This window comes from Leuresthes tenuis, unplaced genomic scaffold (assembly GCF_036924035.1).
Source record: "Leuresthes tenuis unplaced genomic scaffold, fLeuTen1.0.hap1 SCAF_22, whole genome shotgun sequence".
In the NCBI taxonomy this organism is placed as follows: Eukaryota; Metazoa; Chordata; class Actinopteri; order Atheriniformes; family Atherinopsidae; genus Leuresthes; species Leuresthes tenuis.
This window is the reverse complement of record NW_027325376.1, coordinates 7,997,941-8,017,359: the sequence shown is the minus strand read 5'-3', so window position 1 is coordinate 8,017,359 and position 19,419 is coordinate 7,997,941. Positions and strand designations below refer to the sequence as shown.

The window sequence follows — 19,419 nt, the reverse complement described above, 5'->3', positions numbered from 1 at the left end:
AAATACTTGGGATGGTTTTTTTTTTAAATCTTTCCAAGCATTTCTCTTTTTTTAAAGCAATATGATAAACCCTTATAAAAAAACAGGTCAGGCATTCTGATGATTCCTCTTTCTGCTCCAACTTTAAAGAATTGGATCTCTCCCACCTACAACAAATTAGTGAATGGGGTTACTTAAGGCATGTATAAAGTATTTTGTGGTAATTACTTTTTCTATACATGAGGCTTTGGGGTGGAATATCCCCTGTAATAGGAACATGATAAAATTCTCCTCTAAAGAAACCCTTCTGGTTGTGGAGGGAAGAATGAGGAGTGTTTAGATTGTATTGAGATTTTTTTATGGTTTACTGTCACCAGTAGTCTAAAAAGGATGTTGAATGACCCGTTAAGAGTAAGAAGGGGCACCATAAAGGGATGATGCCTCTGATTTTCCATCTTGTTTGAGATATGTTTTATTTGCCTGTGTTTATTCTTAAATCTTCTCTTTTCTACAGGTCTTGTTTTTGGGTGCATTTTTATGTTATTTTGTCAGAAATAGCAGCTGCAAAGCTTAAATGCGCATAATTTTGTCATTTAATTGGGAATGACAGTATTGAGTGATCTACTTCCAAGTTTAGCTTCTACACTAAAGATGGAGTTTGTGTTTTAATATTGCCAACAGGTCTGAACTTTTGTTTTCACATCCTGCACACAAAGTCAAAGAACAAGGTGCTTGATATTGATTGTAATTAACTGCACTGATGTAAGGAGAGGAGCGTGTGAATCCAAAATGGTTCCCATTGAATTTAGAAGAAATAAAAAGCCTTTTGTGCCCTTAAGGAGACTGTACTTGTTAGAAAAATCATGAAGTTATATTATGAGAAAAGCTGCAAGAATAAAGGTTTATGTGATGGGGGGAGGCGTCCTCCTACCTTTCTCATTACATTACTGTCTGGACCCATTTTTCCATAACATTGTATGACTAGTAATGTTAGTTTCCCATAACATTGTGTGGCCAGTAAACATGAATAATACAGATAGCAATAGTATCATTTTGTGAGGGCAGACAACTCTGAGCCAGCTTCTTGATAGGTTGTGCGAACTTGTCTCCTTCTTGCAAGAAATAAATGTTTTGTTTTGATTGTATCCAGCAACTCTGAGCCTAATTTTGAGAGAATTTTTCTGACAGCACTCCTGTCATTTTAGATTCTGCCTCTACCAGTTTTTTTTTTTAATTTCTAATTTTGTTTTGGTTTGAGAGAGCAAAAAGCAAAGTCAAAGCAGACCTATTTTGCAGTAGCTTTGCTTATTACCCTCATTTGCAGCCTTTCAGGTGTCTCATCTTAACATGTTGTCGTCTGTCGACAGCAGGAAGCATTAATAATCACCTCCATGCAACAATGGGACCATCGTCACACAAAGGGCTCCAACACAGCGACTGTTAATGTCTCAAAGGAACTGTTATTGACATGTCAGTCCTTTGCAGGAATTGCACAGACAGAACATCTGTGTCTGATAAAATGCCCGGCCTCGCATCCTCACATGTTGCCAGTTAGTCTGCTTGGAGGGTGTGGAGGTCAAGAGAACTCACCCTTGACATGGGACCCAGTGGATCTGTGTGGTAAAATATGCAAAATCAAACAGGTGGAAAGCAACACATGAAAGAAATGTAGAAGTAGTGCAGTGCAGCACTGCAGAGAAATGTCCATAGTTTTAGATTTCCACCATTACTCCACATCCTGCACAGCAGATGGGCTGTAGGCCACACGAGGCACATGTCTGGGATATTTATGAGTCACGTAGGCAGAAAAGAGCACCCTCTACTGTAAAGACTCAGATCCTAATTATTGACCCTCCCAGTCCTTCTTGTTAAAATGGCTTGGAACCTCACTGTTTCACATTACAAAGATGGATGAGGTTAATGACCCAAGCATTGACCTGCATGTTCTTTGGAAGGGGGGGGGGTTACATATAACATACATTTTGGTATTTTGTGGCCCTGAAATTTAGATGGCCTCCTGATATCCCCAGTGAAGTTTGGATGCAAGCACTTTTTTTCCATTAAAGTGATATTGCTTTACAGTAAGGAGTCCCCTGGTGCAACTGTTTAAAGCCACCTTGTTGCTAAAAGCCCTATGCTGCTTTCAGGGATCCAAGCCTCTATAATCCCTTGACTTGATATCCTTTACCTTAAAACCTACAATAAGTCTGTGGAAAACTGCTCTGTAGTTAAGGCTACTAAATTCCTGTATATTTATATGACTATTTAAATGTATCGTTTAAGTGTGCCTTTTTTCTTGTTCTAATAAAGCCGACTCACTGTGAAGTAATGTCTCAGTACTTGGAGGGTTTATTTCAGCAGGGCTCCTTTAAGGCCACGCCCTTTGCACATGCAATCAGGAAATGATGTGCCACACTCACAAGTTTCTTTGTCAGAACATGAAAACAGGAAAACAGGAAGTTCAAGTCATGCTGGTAGCAAAAATGGTGTCAATCTTACAAGATAACAGCTGCTGCAAGCAAAGCATTAATAATGAGCTGAGGGCTGCTGGTTGAATACTTTATTCTTAGTAGAGAGAAGCAATGTGCTAACTATATTCCAGCAGAAAAAGAAAGAAGTTGTTTGCTGGTTCCACACTGAGATGAGTATTTAAGGCCTCTTGGACACACCAAATCACTTTTCATTTGTTTCACATGTCCTTTGTTTGTATGAAATATTGGGCTTGTACCAGTAGTATGTGATTTGTCAGCTCAAATTACTCTTTCACCCAGTGGCTGCTTGTAACTAGCAGTCTAATATGTCTGGTCTCCTCGGTGGAGTCGAGACGGTTGATTTCTTGTGGCTCCCTGGGTGTGGTGCAGTTGGCCAGGAGCATGCTGTGAGGGCCTGACAAGAAGACAGTGCTGGACCAAAGCTGCAGGAGCCTGGTAAGATTTGCTAATGATTGTTGCCTTGGCTGCCACGCAGGGAATTCTCCCGAGTAGCATAATATTTAATACACCAGTGCTCAGCGTGTATTTGTTCAGTCCCAAGCCAAAATTATTAACTGCTAGACTGTGATAATGTCTCGGGATATTAAACTTGAAGGAAGACAGGCTTTAAGAGGTAGTCCAGCTGTACTTGAAGAACAAGAAGAAGGGGAAAAAAGATTCAGATCTCCCATTTTAGGTGTTAATTTGATGATCTCAAATTTTTAACCACAATGTTTAAATCCAGGCTGAAATTAGTTCTATTTAGCTGTGCACATGACAACTGAAAGTATTTTATCTGAACTCTTTGCTTTTAATTTAATTAATTTAATGTTTTTGCAATTATTTTATTTGCCTTCTTGTGATTTTATGTAGCTGTAAAGCACTTTGAATTGCCTTGTGTACGAATTGTGCTCTACAAATAAACTTGCCTTGCCTTGCTTTGCCTTACTGTCCTTGTATATAACTTTAAGCAAGTCTAACAAAAATACTGATACCCTTATGATTCCTTCATTTGTCCTGATCCATCATGGTGTCTGATCTTTTAAATACAATCTAGCTACTGTAAGCCTTCCTGACATTCTTTTGAGACACACTTTCACAAATCAGCGTCAAAAATAGGGGTAATAGGGCCTTGTCCTCTTTCATTTGAACAATTCTTATATTCTATCTAAATGCTAATGATCTAATTGATATTTGCGGGCATGAATAACTTCAAGGAAAGCCCGAAACCAAAGAGGCAAGACTTAAACATGTGCCGTCATCAAGATGTAAAGCCTGGAAATGCCATTTAGAAGATTGATTTTGATGGCTCTTTCTTTTTTCTTTAATGTTTTTTCTTGTTGGAGGGGAAGATGAATCATTAAAACCATTCTTCTAAACATTACTCAGAGGCTTTACAGCTTGATGAAATGCTGAATCCTAGTAGCCTGAGCCATGAAATTAGACCCAAATCAAACTATCCTGAGTGATGTTCAGAGATGTATGACAATGATAACCCAGACAGGTGTAGGAAATATTGTTTCCAAAATAATGTGTCTGTTTAGTAGCACATGTCTGACAATCCATCAATAGTTGTGCACTATTTAGTTAGTTCAAATTACAAGAGGTCAATATGTAGTTTGTACTAAGAGGAAATAAGGCATGGCATGCATTGGTAGAGGTCCCTTATGTTGCAACTTTCCATTTTCTTTCAATATCTACATATTTCTTCTATTTTTTTCACCTCAGAGCTGTCAGTAGAGCTGCCACACCACATCCAGACATCTTTAATCTGTTTTCCAGCTGTGAGAAGTTCTTCATGGAGAACTACACCAAAGTCCAATTCTCTTTTCAACACTTTTAGATATTTTCTCACCACTCCTCCATTTTTTTTCTAAGGGACATCAATTGTCAATTCCAGCATGCAGAAACATGTTTTTAATTTTTCTGACCTGCTTCGTGGATTCCATCTGTGAACGGATTACATATTTAGCAGGCATGCAGCTTATCGGGCAAGAATTACATTGAAACGGGTTGAGAGCTGCAAAGTCGTGGCGATGACAAAACTGGGTAGAATTAGCTTAGTTAAAAGACATTGAAAGTTGTATTCAAATCTTTTGTACATATATATAAGTTCCACAAGTTCAGTTGTTTGTTTTGCTTTTGTTTTTTGTGTGTGTTAAGATAAGTGGCACTAATCTTTCCATTACTAGCACCGAATCAGGTGAATTGTAATGGCTCATAGATTAGCACTCATTTGTGGTCGCTGTGATTATCACTATTTTCCATTAGCTGGACTTTGGTCAAAGACTGCTAAATTACAAATTTGCACCACCGTTAATATGAGAAAAAGGAGGAATATATTAATAATAGCAATGTTTTATTCATGATGTGGACTTTTTAGTTTAATCATGCTAACCTTAGGGATGCCTGTATTTACCAACCGATGGGACTACTCTGAGTTAAATGGCACGATTTAATATTCTCTAGTAGGTGCTCATGGTTAGATGGGATTAAATGGGGTTTGCCACAGCTGATGACAGATTTTCTATGTAGAACGTTTCCTTAGACCGTTTACCTAAGAGTTGTTGGTTTGAGTTTCAGTGAGTAGAAGCATTGTTGTCTTGCATTTGCAGAGAAAAGTATATGGAGGATTTAGTTAAAGGATTGCTAAAGCATGTGTCTATACACCTGCAGGTTATCAGGCTATGTAGAAGATGCTGTTGTCTAGTTGAATGAATTCATTTCTGATATGGTATTCAATGTTTTTTTTTGTTTGTTTGTTTTTTGCTGTAAGTGCTCTGGCAGTGTGCTGCCGCACAACCTGATCTATCTGAAACACTTTCTTGCATCTTCAGGTTGTAGCTACACCAGTCTAACTGTTGCTCTGAGAGTCACCAGAAGATGTGCATGGGATTTAATCCTGGAGCACTCTGTGCTTTACCAGTGTGCACGGTGGGCCACATTGTAGTTACTGTAAGTTTGGGGTGCTTTATAATATAATGTCAGGGGAGCCCATATTAACTCCCACCTTTGTTTCTAACCTCGAGGTTGAGTATTGAGGGCTGACAATTGGCCGGAGGTCTCTGAGACAGACAGTGGGAAGCGTGTGGGCAGCGTTTCCAGTCAGTGTATTGGAGAGCGGGAGCTGTCCGTGGTTCTGACTGCGAGGGTTCGCTCTCAGTGAACAATGCGAAGGGTTTGCAGCAGACTCGAACGCTGGTGTCTGATATAATATCCTGTTAAATGATGATGCGAGGCGGCACTGAAATGTCGAAGACGTTGAAGGGACGTGAAAAAATACAAAGAGATAATTTATTTAAAAAAAAACGAGTGTAGCTGATCTAACAGGAGATTTTATTTTTGTCGAACAATGAAGGATAAAAAATAAAACCCCAACAACATAAGATTAAGCGATCCCCAACACGTGAAAGCAGCACCCACCAGGGTCGTCTTTTTCCTTTTCTTGGTTGACTGTGGTGGTGTGATGTGAAATGAGAGTGTGTGTTTAAAAAAAAAAAGAAAAGAAAATGCCACTTTGAAGCCGGGCTGTTATTTCAACCCACTGGTCGTGCCTCTGAAAAGCGATATTTGACTTCAAATGCCATATTTAGGAAAAACGCTCGGTCGCTTTGAGTGACTTGGGCGAGGACGAATGACATCTTGTGATGCAGAAAAGACGACTGAGCCCAACGAGGACCGCGTAGGAGCCAATAGTGTTGAAGAGCTTCTCTGTGCATAAGCGGTGGATGGAGCCACTCTGGGTATACTTCCGCGTCCAATGCATGTTCATGTGTAGGTTGAATGGATGAAACGAAGAGTGCGGAGAGGTATAGGCATGCTGTGATACGGCCCTATATATTTGCGGTCAGGACTATCTTCTTTTAAAGACAACCTCCGCCTTGCATTGGTTTCCACTCAGTGATGTCGCGTATTTGTGTGGCGCACCTGTAAAGAGCGAGACAGGCAGAAGCCGGTTTTTTTAATTATTTGATTCCTTTTCTTTCTTCTGTTATTTTTTCCTTTTGTTTCATGCATTTGCTGAAAGGAGGTCATTTCTGTGTTTTGATTTAATAAATATTTCATTTCCTCATTTTATCTTGTTTGTGTTGGCTTTTTATGTTTCTAAGTTTGAACTAAGAGAGCGGAATTCATCATTTTACGAGCTACAGTATTGCCCAGGTCTTTCATTCAGAGATTGTTTGCCTAAGGACGTCCCTAACTTTCATTTATAGAAACGGTAAGCTATTTTTTCCACATTTGCTACTTCACCTGAAACATTTTAAATCGGTGTAACATCCTGTTTCGGTTCTTTTGACGGCAGTGTGCAGCGCTGATCATGCAACCAATAGTCTCAGGTTTTTTTTCTTTCTTTTTTTTTTTTTTGACTGCATGCAGATGCGATGGGAAAGTCACCATGGTGCATTCATGTTAACACTGACGGCTGATTTTCCAACTCTGAACTGCGGTGACTTGGTGTATGAGAGACTTGAGAGCAGGCTATCGCCCGCACATGGCTCATTTTTTTTCCAGACATGGACGGACGCATCATCGCTCTCGTGTGTAGAAATATAGGCCTTGGTAGCTGAAGAGTGGTATCCGCACAGTCGCTTGTTTTAACGCGTCTATGGTGGGGTGGGGGTTGGGGGGAGTGTTATGTTGGAAATATTAGACAAACGCTGTCGTTTTACGGCTTGTACGGAATTCCACATTCGTGGATAAATGTGAGGTTTTAAGAAAAATAACAAAGTTACAGTTTTTTTTTATTTTTTAATCTGGGCTTCATTCAAATCCATTAAGATTTACATTTGAAAATCATGACCAAACACTGATGTGATCTGCAGGCTACTTCGTGGTGGGATATAAGGATAACTTATCCAATTTAACTGCAGAATAGCCTCCTTTGTTGAACTCTGACGGGAACGATGCTATGTAGGTTATAATAAGTGCAGTCTGCGTGTTGTGCCACTTTGAGTTGCTCGATGAAGTTCTGCTTTCATATGCACATTTCTATGCTATTTTTGAATTTCCTCGTAAGTCCCATTGTCTAGCGTACACAAGGCTTCTCTTTCTACGTACAGTAAAGAAATCTATATTTACATCTTGTTTTTACTGTCTTAAAAAGGCTCTTCTACTGGTATTCGTCCCTGGTTAAATTAGGTTTCACTTTTTAGATTTTTTTTTTAAATTTTTTTTTTACAGCCTTTAGTTTGATTTTGGGCATGTCTGTAGTGTGTATCCAACAGTAGCAGTGGATCTGGATAAATCTAAAACCGAGGCAGATAGCGTTTACATTTCAAACCATAGTGGATCAAATTAATCTAATTTGACTGGGTTTGCCCTGATCACCCTATGGTACAGTGGCGTCACGCACAGTGGCGCAGTTTTGGCTGCGAGAGCCTTTTCATTGGTGGGTGTTTTCCTGCTTGGATGTTGCCTTAAGTGAAAGGTACACCTGCAGCAAATCAACTCGTTAATGATGTATTTCCGGGGTAGGCACTGCGTCTCCGCTGATTGGCCAAAGGTCTGATTAGTTTATTTAAGGTGGCAACGTTCCCGCGTCCGCCTCTTTTTGCTGCGCAGACTGTCACCAAAAGTTTGATGTCTGCAGAAACTACCTCATTAAATACCCGCAACGCCGATTCAACACCTCAAGGTAAGACGTCCCAAAGGCGCAGTGTTAAAACAGTAACTGCCTAAGACGAGCTCTCGGAAAACGCATGAAAAAAAAAACTGTTGTGAGGAGTTTTTTTCAAGCTAGCAAGGCTAAACCGAGGCCAGCAGCAAGCACGCTGTTATTTGAGCGTCACACGTGGTCTTAGTTAACTCAAACGCAAATAGCAAACGGTTGTTTGGCAAAAAAAATGATAAAAAATTCACGTGGGGGTGTTAACGCAACACAGCTGGAAACTACACACCCCACAAAACCTGTCTTCCCTCATGGTTGTGTTGGCTAAGTTTGGCTAAACAACGCCGCTTGCTGGTGTAACCTTAAGAGTACCAATAAATTGCGTTTTTATCCGAGGTCAAACGCTAATCTATAAATTTATTTGGATTATTTTCCCTATGCTAGTCAATGGCGAATGTCTGGGGAAGACCCACTCCACCTTTGTTTGGACTTTCGCTTGACGAGTTTTCGCCGCAGACTTTCGCTGCGCAGTTTGGCTGCAGTGGCGCAGGTGTCGCAAATTAATCAATTAGACATGAACTTAAGCTCTCCAACTCGAGTCACTTTGAGAACATCTCAACATGAAATGGGTCTACATTTCAGTTCGCTTCATGTGATTGCCACCGGGCCCATCTTTGTTAATATCTATCTGTATGTGGTGTGCCTCCAGTTGGACTATTTCCGTTTAGTTTGCAGCAATCTTGCTGCAATTTTAAAACAGCAAATGACGAAATATGTATTGACTGGGGTATTCAAAATGAGCTTGGAGTGGCTATTCTTTTCAGTGCACGTTGAGAGTTTCTAATGCAGTTGATGGAGCCCATTTTCTGTCTCATCTCTGGCATTAATGATGGTAAACTCATTACCTCCCTTATCTCATGGCAAGCTAAGCCATTACTTGTACAAGTGAGCAGCTCAAAGGATGGTTTTGGGGTAATGGGATCTGTTGGTGGTTTTTCATTTAAAACCTGTGAGTCCTTCTCGACTTTAAACTACTTCCACATAGATGTTTCATTACTTTTTGAGCTTTTGGCTGTTGTACCTGGCCTTGAACACTGATTTAAAAACCAGTTGAAGCCACTTGGTTTTAGTAATTTTCAGTTGAAGTTTAAAAAGATATTAGAAAGAAAAGATGGTACTAAAAAAAAACTAGTTTTAAAGGTGCCTAATACTGTATTTAGTTAAAGAATGAATGATAAAATAGATATTATATATGTTCTTTAAGAGACAGCACATTAATCTTGAATATTATGTGGTTCATCTTATTTTTGTTTTAAGAGCAGTTTGTCATGTAGAGATTTTCTGAGTAATACTTAGAAAGGTTTGAGTTTAACAAAGTCACTGCAGATCCATTCCCCGTTGCTGTATGTTATGGATATGGGATGCTTTTCAGCATTTTTCTCCTGTTCGTGCAACATCCAGTTTCAGCAGCCACTGCCTCTGAGTGGAAGTGATGGGAACAGTTGCCTTTATGTATCAAGTCCTTGTGTTCGTATGAAAAGAAGCCAGCTGACAGTGACTAAAAAGCAGAGTACTGAGGCCACACGTCACTGTTCTGTATGGCAGTGTTTGCTGCTGTCAGAATTGGGTTAGTATACAGTGGGTGGCTTGAAAGAAGCAATTTTGCCCCCTTTGTCCCTCTTAAATGGCTCTAGATGTTTTTTACGAGACGGTCTTCGTTCAGCTCGTATTGTCTGTTGGCCACAGGGTGGCCCTCCCTCTGCATGTGCGGGTCATTACTGGAGGCCAGTGATGCTTTGCCCTTGAACTCGCTGCATTACAGCAGCTTCTACGGATTGCTACGTCTCATAAGATTTGTAGATGTGTTTTAGTGTGATTCTGTGAATGTAACTGGAGATGATTTGAACGTGCCTACTGATCTCAAAACATTTAGTTTTTATATTTGTAGCTTTGATGTAATTCCTGGATTTGGTGGTGTTTTTTTTTTTTTTTGTCTTATGATATTGGACATCTTGAAACCAAAGTGTTTTCAAACAGCTGAATTATTTGGCTCCTCTTGTTGAGCAAAGGCTTGTTTTCCTTCATCTTGGTTGAGGCTGAATACTTTATTGATTTTTCCCCCAAAAAATAAATTTAGATTAGAGACTTGCACATGTCGCAGCCTGGCAGGCGGTGGGATTAAGGGTGGGGCGAAGGCACACCGCTGTAAGGAAAGGACAGTGCTGGAGTCATTAGTTATATACCAGAGAGGTTGTTTTCAGAACGGGTTCAATTGTTATTGAAATTAGAATTTTTGGTTGGATTCAAACTTTCTTAATATGAAATCTCTTGCTGTTATGTCTAATTCTTGGAGCATGAGCAGATTTTTTTTATTTTTATATATGTATAATTGGTATATTGGGTTTTATTTTTAAGACCATCTTTGAGGGCATTTAGGTTTTGTCGGTATTAGTAAATTGTTAGAATCAATTTGATATTGGTTAAATACTGACCTATTCAGCTGAATTAATCCCCTTTTATTAAATTGTTTCTCACTTTTTTTCTTTACTGCATAGTTTATGAAACTGAATCGGATCAGAAGATGAGAAATGAGAAATGACACTTTGTTTTTTCCATAGCATTATTGATGTTGCTACTGATCAGTAAGTATTGATGAAATGTTGCAGTTATTAGAGCAGTAGGTGGTTGCTGTAGTTCCCAGAGATTTCCTTCCATCAATATAGATTCCTTTTTCATCCCCCAGAAATGTTTGAAAAATTGCTCTCCTGCTTTAGAGCCCTGCTGTTAATATAATTCTGGCATCCTCTGGTTCACATTGTTGTTGCCTGCATAGCTACGTTCTTTTCAGCCCCACCCGTAGTAACAGAATCAGGAAAAACTTGCGACTTCTTAATTTCCACCCTACAGATGAGTGTTTGCTCATCTATGAGTTGTCTTGTGGCGTAACAGATGAACTGCTGGTGAGAGCAGTTGTGCAACGAGTTGCTGCAAAATTGAGTTTTGGATTAAAGGGCAGCACAACTAGGACTTGGAGTGAAAAGAATACAATGAACTTGGTGCAAAATGCTTTTAGAAAACCTTTTCTGTTTGTCTATTTGAGGCACTCCAGTTAGGGGAGAAAAAAAGTCCCATTTACAAATTCAAGAAGAATATCTGTTCGGATGCCCCTGCGAGAGCAGTGATTACACCTTCCAAAATAAGTCTGGACCACCTTGTAAGTGCCATATAATGTGTGGGTAGACGAGTCACATCAGTGTTTTCAGCTGAAATATTTTGAACTGTTACTAGTGGGCTTTTAGTTTTCAAGGATGGGTTGTGCACGTTTGTCTATGCACTTTGGAGTTCTTTACTTTGCTGCTTGTCACGCATACTTGGTCGATTTAATCCTCTTAGGAGCGGGTGGCAGAGATTCGTGCCTCCTCACTTTGAGTGCTCCGTGTCACATCAGTACATGGTGATCTCACCGTTGGCTTCAGGTTCCACTGAAAGAAGTTCTAAAGTTAGCCAGATTTATTTATTTATTTTTAAATCTGTTTTTTTTTCTTCATTATTGTCATGTTTCTCAGAGCAGATCTAGTTTAGCTCTTTTTCAGGAAGGTAAATGATTTGTAGAGGAAATCACCGCAGTTCAGTTTCATATGACAGCTATATACAGCCTTTTAATTTTCTCTTTCAAAATGTTTTGATCTGAAACTAAAAGAGCTTTAGCAGTTGAAGGATACATATTTCATTCAGTAAACAACCTTTCTGTAGAAATGTACATGAACAATTATAAGTAAATGAGGTCAGAGCATTGGGGAAAAAGTGATTAAATTCTCAAAACTCTTAATATAACAGTCCAGCTGCAATATTGAAAAACTGGACTTAAAATATCTTTTAGTTTTAATAAGGGAATAAACTTTATTCTTACTAGAATTAACTAAATTATCAATTTCTTTTTACTCATAGTTTTAGAGATCCAAGTATGAAATGTTATCAGGACTTGCTGGTTCTGTATTGTGAATTTTCAGCTGTTCATCAGTGAAATTTGATTGGCTCGGAAATGCATCAGAGGTTGAAAGATGCTGCGTAGTTAAGAGACAGAAACGGGCCTCGTGTCTGATGGGGCTTTACTCGAAATGTTGTAATCCTTGTTGTAAATGAAGGCCTCATTTTGCTGTCATTTAGGATTCGGACAGGTCACATGTAAAAGTGTGCCTCAGATCTCAGTTCATCTGTCATTAACTCTGCAACTTTTGCACTAAATTTGTCCATTTCAGATCTTTTCAGTGATTTTTGTAAAAGTCCATTTGGCTCCTTGTAGTGAATTAAAACCACTTGTTTTTTTTAGAGATGAAGGGGAGGTCCTGAATTGAAGGTTCTGCTCTGTTTTAGCTTTGAGTCGGACATGAACGAGCAGCCAAACATGGGAATTATCAGTTGGCACATGTGCAGCGTTGTTCTTGAGGTGCTCGCCACTCCTTTCGAACCATCACATTAGGGCTGCCACAAATGATTATTTCAGTAGTCGACTAATCACTTATTTTTTTCGATGAGTCGTTATTAGCATCATTAGTGTTTAAGTGTTTAATTAATATCATAGTTCATTAACCCTTTTAATGAAAGATGCAGCTTATTGCAACAATTTAACTGTGTAGCAAACACACAAAAATAAATACTAGTTTTTTAGGTTTTTGTTTCTGGCATCAAACATAGCTGCATTTAAATCAAATGAGGTAGGCACCTGAAACTAAGGACTTATTCACAAAAAGTTTTGGTTGCACTGACTCAACTATAACACCAACTTGTTCAGTATGGACTCAGTCAGGACATTTGCTTGCTGAGGTGTGCATGTAGCTAGCTTTGTAACAAAGTACTTTTTTTTTAGCACTGATAACGTTAGAAAACATTAGCGTTGCTATTCGAACACATCAGTGTTATGTTACAGAAAACACATGAAATATGTGCGAAGACTAATTAATAAATAAGTAGCAAGTTAACTCTCTGGCTACGCTAATTTTAGCAGCTAACTAGCCAGTTAGCTTACCAAGATGACAGTCCCTCTTCACAATCAGCCACAACAACATGCATGCTTTTCAGGTGCTCGTGCGTCATTGTGCAGCCGTGGAAGGCAAGTTCTGCCTTGCAGATGTTACATTGCACATATTTGTCTTTAGTTTTCTTAAAATGCTCTCGCACTTTTGAGCTCCATTGCCGGGTAGCCATGATACCAGAGCCCGTCTTGTTTAACTTCCTGTGACATCACGGCTGACCCCAGTTACCACTACTGCGCATGTGTGTCAAGGACAAACGCAGACGCAGCAGTGGAAGGTGTCGCAGCAGCTTTGAGAGAAAAACAAAGTTTGAAAAAAAGGCAAATCGACTTTTAAATTAGTCGTTGACGGTTTTAATCGTCGACATAATTGTGACTAGTCGACTAATCGTGGCAGCCCTACTTCACATATTCACAGTTGAATACAACCAGATACACAGCCCAGAAAGGTTCAAGCTTTGTGATAACATTAGTATTTTTCACGTCCTTGATGTAATGGCCTACATGACTTCAGCCTTTCTGTGATCAATAGCAGTTATGGTTGTTGTAATTTCTCAAGCAATGCTGCATATGGAGGCTTTTCTCCTGAATCTGAAGGGGGAAAAAAAAAAAAAAAACAAGTTGTTTATTTTGAGTGTTAAAAGGCAGCCTGTTCAGTGGGATTAAAAATGTAGAGGTGGACAGATTCATGTTTTTGATGATGGGAAAACAAGAAGAACCTTGTGGTCTATATCTGGGGTTGGTTTTTGATGAAACTGTGAGGCAAGACCTCAAGGGAAGTAAGACTCTATGCACTTAAATGCTTGTTAAGAGGAAGCTTCTGGTTGGCTGCACACAGCAAAAGGCTTGACTGAAATTTTGGGAAGAGGCGTCTTGCCAAGGTTCCTGTTCCAAATATTTGTCGAGTTAAATATTTCTGCCTTGTGGCACCATCTCAACTGGGACAAAAGCCAGAGTTTGTACTTGGAACAAAAGGTGAAACATGAAATGAAGATTGAAGAAAAGTTATTCAACAATATGTTGTTGTGGCCTGTTTTTTTCCTTTTGTCTATGCACATGGAGAAGGCTTCAATAGATCCACCAGGTGCTTAGGACTGAAATCCTGGCTAAATATCACTCATTTAAATGTTCATCCCTTGTGTTGTCTCATGTTAATAAAATGGAAAACGTTTTTTCTCCAGTTTTTAGATGAGGTTCAAGTTGACCTGTGTGACTCAAATATCCAGGCCCGTGTTGAATGTTGTCAGACTTGGGCTGGTGGAAATCATTAGTGCTGTTTAAAGAGTGAGCTATGTCTCCCGGTCAGTTGTAAGGTATTGATTTTGTGTGGTTATCTCCTTCCATTGTGACCTGAAAACTGTGAAACTATATTGAGGTTGACGTTTTAAAGTTGTTGTTTTCTTGGGTTAAATAAGGGTTAAAAATATGCTAATTTGAAAATGTGGCATCTGAATTTATTCAAGTATGGCCTGCAGGCTACTAGTCATTTTCTGCAATGAGAACAGCTTGTACAACAAAAAGCCTTAGCAGTATTCAACATGTTATTTCTCTAAGCATTCTCTTCATGGAGCATTTTAAGTAACTTATTAAATCATAAAGGATGCTGATAAATAACGTGCCGCTCCACAGAATCAGTTCTGTAAAAGAATAATGGTGAACAGTTTAAACCCAATATAGTTCAGTATGTATACATGTTTGTCATTAAATTCATATGAATATAATGTGAAAGAAATGCTCTGCAAAATAAACCTGAATGAAAATGGCTGTAACAAATCAAATGTTTTACTTACTGGTAAATGTTGTCACTGTGTATTACCTCAGAATGAATAAGATGGAAATGTCTGTTACATTGTTGGCATAAATTGTCATTTCACTGAGCCCCTTTCAGAGCTGTGCTGTAGCTGGATCCTGACTGCACGTTGAATATTTATACTGCCCAAACTACACAAAGTGCTCGTAGTTTGGATCTCTTAATTTAACCATTTTGCAAACATCAGTTGAGAATATTTAAAGCCCCTGGGTCCAGAAAAAGCCAAAAAATAAGGTTCCATAAGTAAAGAAATTGAGCTAAAACACACATTGACAGACTAGCACATCAGAGCAAAAACTCCCATTTCACTGTGCAGCAGACCTGGCAGATAACTTCATTGTTGTGACAAAGCTCACTTTTTAAGCTCTTTGTTTGCAGGTGCAAAGCTGCTCAGTGTTTCCCGAATGATGTGGCCCAGCACCATTTCTACGTCTATTCTCGTCCTGTTACTGGAATACTGCTGATCATAATGTCTGGTTTATTTAAAATCACAGAAAATGTAGAATCTTCTTTAAAACGTGGATTGTTGCTGCTCTTTAGTTTGTCTTTCATGGTACTCTGCTGGGGTTTTGTGTGAGAAAAGCAGATTGCTTTTTGGCTACATCCTCCACTGTTGCTTTGGTTATGCAGTTGGCGGGTTTTGACCTTGGTTTTAGGGACATTACAGTGAATCAAATGACTCCTGCATCTGCACTGGAGATTAGAATATATTCAGAAAGCTGAAAATTACAGTGAGGATGGGTTGTTTCAGAAGTTGGACGTGATTCTCATTAGGTACTCGTGTTTTTTTTTTAAACAAACAGAGTTTTATTCAGAAATGTCACAGATTAAAACCAGATGCTGATTTATGTCACAGCCCAAACTTTTATCTTAAAGGCTTCCTTCTGTTGTTAAATGTGCTGACCTGTGGCCGATTAAGATGTAGTTATGAAGAAATTAATGATTGTACATGAGATGGACAAGTCGGCCTATAAGCAGGCTACAGAACTGCAAGCTTTTGAGGCTGCTGCTGTATAGTACATTTCCATATGAATGCAGGATAATCTATGCATCACTTCATTTCACACATGAATAGTTATCTACCAAATATCTGGAAACAATAGGATGAGCGTACAGCTTGACAAGATATTTAAATATGCTGTTAAAGTTCCAGCAGACTCAGCCACTCACACAGCTGACTGAGCTACGTTATTCGCTGGACTCCACTGCTATCGAGTTAAAGTGGACTTAACAAACAGTGGTTTTATTAAAGTGACTTTCTGTTTTTCCTTCATACAATGGTTGGATCGGTGTTAAAGAACAGCCAAAATATGACTGAGGGAAAACAAACTGCCTGAAACTCGCAGTAATGATGCACATTATGTTTACTTTGTTAGAAAGTAGACCCGGGGTGGCATGGTTGGTGGCTGGACTTTGCATTTTTATTTTTTAGTTATTTAAAATGGCAGCAAAATACTGAAATTGTTTTGCTACTCTTTGTATGTTCTCCACTCACTGAAAACGAGTCACTGACCATGAAATGTACTTCACGGCTCACCTGTATTTTGATCACTACAGTAAGGCACCTATACAAGAGAACAATGGGGAACAGGACTTGGTTTGTTCAAAAGGAGGCTAAGTTTATTTATTTTTGAGGGTGTAGCAATCAAAAGTTTCAGAAACTAGTTGGAAACCCACCAAGCGTTCCTCTCCCATCTGGTCGTGTGTGTGTGCGCGCACATCAAGATGGAGGGGCTGCTTTAATCTGTGTGAGAGGGCCGGGGGCTAAAACAAAGCACTGCACACGGCTCTGTAGTAATAATTTCACTTTACAGGGTAGCAAAAACAAAATGCACTGCCTGGCCAAAAGTCACTCGTATTTTGTTGGACCAACTTTAGCTTTGATTACGGCACACTTGCCGTGAAATCTCTTTGAGCTGTTACAATGTGGTAAAGGTCATTTTAATTTACTGTTGCAGATCTAATACTGACAATGGAATAGTCGGACATGCTTAAAGCATATTCCAAAGATATTTAGTTGGGGTTTAAGGTCTTGACTGGTGTGACCAGTCCAGGTGTGAAAACATGTCCTCCTTCCTGAACTCTTTCAGTTTGAGCCCGATGAATCCTGGTGTTGTCATCTTGCCTCGTCTCATAAGCAAAGGAGGAATATGTTGATGGGAAAACCTGGTCATTCAGCATATTTAGGAAGTCGGCTGACCTAATTTTGTTTGTTGCTGAACCGAGACCTGCGCTACAGAAGCAGCTCCTGATCATAATGCTGCCCCACACGGGCTGGGTAGATGATGGTTACAGCACTTCATCTGCCCTCTTCTGTCCTTGATGTGATAGTTACTTTTTAAAAATGTGTATCTCGTCCCAATACATGAAGTTGTCTCCACATTGTGGGTGGAAATACTCTGTTGAACATCGCTGAGTTCTACCTTTTTAAAAAAGCTTTTTCCTCTCACTTGATTTCATCTCATTTTTAATTGAGCTCACATTAAGATCGTTCAAGACGTTCTACTGACCACATTTCTTCCTAAAAGGTGTTGGTGCAACGTTATCCTTCCGTTTTTTTGATAATGTGTCGTAGCCTTGATACAGTCTTATTAGTGATCTCATTTGTTCTGTTGGATGCCAACCAATAATTTGACCTTTCTGGTACATGGTAACATCTTTTCCATGACCACAGCATGTCCTCCTAAATGGATGGTTTTAAGAAGCGAGAGGCTACTCGCTGCCTCAGTTGTAGTTAAATAAGTTATCAGCTGAAACATTAATTACTGCAGTGCTTTTCCATTGGGAGGCTGTTGCCTGTTAGCTTCGTTAAATCGAGGGGACACCCTCCCCTTGCTTTCTTGGCCAGGCAGCATATAAAGATATTGGATAACCAAATGTGTTTGTGCAGCCCACCCAATTTAAAGTTGTGAGGGGAAACCCTGCAATGTCTAAAAGAATTCTGGGATGTGCTTTGTTTTTAGTCTAATCATCCCCATTTGCAGTGCATATTTTTCACACTTTAACAGGCTTGGGTCATAACTGTTTTCCCATTTTAGAAAGCAGTTATATATCTGTGTAACAGTGTGTGTATTCTTCTCCTTCCGCTGAGTAGTTGGATCAGAAGAAGTTTGATTTATATTTAGTTGGTGGCAGATCTTAAATGACACATGGTGAGTACGTATACAGGTGAAGTAATAATGTACATATTAGAATATCATGTCATCTTTTTAAGTGGGCTTGTGAATGAAATGAAAATACTACGATATAACATTTACAACGGCGCACTGCAGTCAGTGTTTGTTCAAATGATTAAATTTATGATCAGTTGTTCATTAGACCTGGGTCAAGTAGTGAAGAATATTTATTGGCTTTCTGAAATACCCAAAAGAAATTAAAATGTTGGTAATACCCACATCCATCTTAAAGCCATGCCTGTTGAAATATTGAAAACAAAACAATAAAGGCACATTGACTTTTTCCCCTCTTCTCGGGTGTTCTCCACTAAGAACTATTGATCAGCTTTTCTTTTTTTTCTTTCCGTCTGCTTGACAAGTGCTATGCTGCTTTCATTGCTTGAGTAGAGAAAATCAATTAGTGTTTGAGTTCTTCCAGGCTGACATTTTCATTAGATGCAACCAAAAAACTGAAAGAAATTGACAAATGGAGCAAGAACTACAGAACTTTTCAGACTTTGAAATCCGTTAGCCAAAAAAATCTTGCTTGTGTGGAACTTAGATATACGAATGGAGACGAAACATTAGCCTAAACATAATATAGTGAGTGCTTCACATTTCCTTTAGACAGGAATGGGTTGTCACACAAAGAAAAACGTCTTAAATGCATTACAAGGTCGAACTGTATTTGTGCACTACAGTGAATGACATGGACGCAGTCACTTGAAATAAAATCCATGCATTCATATCACTGTATGTTATAAAGGTGTTATAAACCAGTCTTAGACCCGTATGCATCACGTTACCTGTGAAGAGCATAGTGAACAAGTTTCCAAATCTGTGTTTTTGTAATTCCCTAGGATTTAATGGTCTGATCTAAATTGGGGCTGCAACTGAATGGGGCTTGTTTTTCCTGTGGAAATTGGTTACCAGAAATATTTCAAATGTGAACATGCAAAAATGGCTTCTTGTGGTGGTTATTGGTTCTTCCAGGAAAAAATCTCTAATCTAATTTTTCTGAATGGCCTCTCTGACGTGTGTGAGCGGTGTCTGAATGTGTACTTTTCATCGTTGAGATGAAGTAAAATAAGTGTGCGTTGGATTTGTTGCTTGGTAACAAGTACAGTTGATTAGTTTTTTTTGGATGTGGTCAGAATGTTTCAGAAAATTTGTGAGCTTTGTCATGGGTTTTTATTGTTGGAATAGATGAGCTGCTGTGGTGAGTTTTCTGCAAGTCTTGGTTTTCTTTTTGCTACATGGCTTGTCTCTAAATTCTGGTTCTACAAATTGCCTTTAAGAATTGGAACTGTTGATTTCACTGAATGTTTGCACCTTCTTATACTTTGTGTGCCTGGACAACAAAT

General features: G+C 39.1%; 1 protein-coding gene across 3 annotated transcripts in view; it reads left to right on the top strand.

Moving 5' to 3' along the window:
* Positions 1-6,225: 6,225 nt before the first annotated feature.
* Positions 6,226-19,419, top strand: part of elavl2 (ELAV like neuron-specific RNA binding protein 2) — a 28,838-nt gene continuing 15,644 nt past the window's right edge. The window contains exon 1 of one of the 3 annotated variants that reach the window (XM_072376599.1): positions 6,226-6,669. The gene's annotated coding sequence lies outside the window, so the exon portion shown is untranslated. The remainder of the gene's footprint in view (positions 6,670-19,419) is intronic. The other 2 variants (XM_072376598.1, XM_072376597.1) reach the window with 2 other exon arrangements.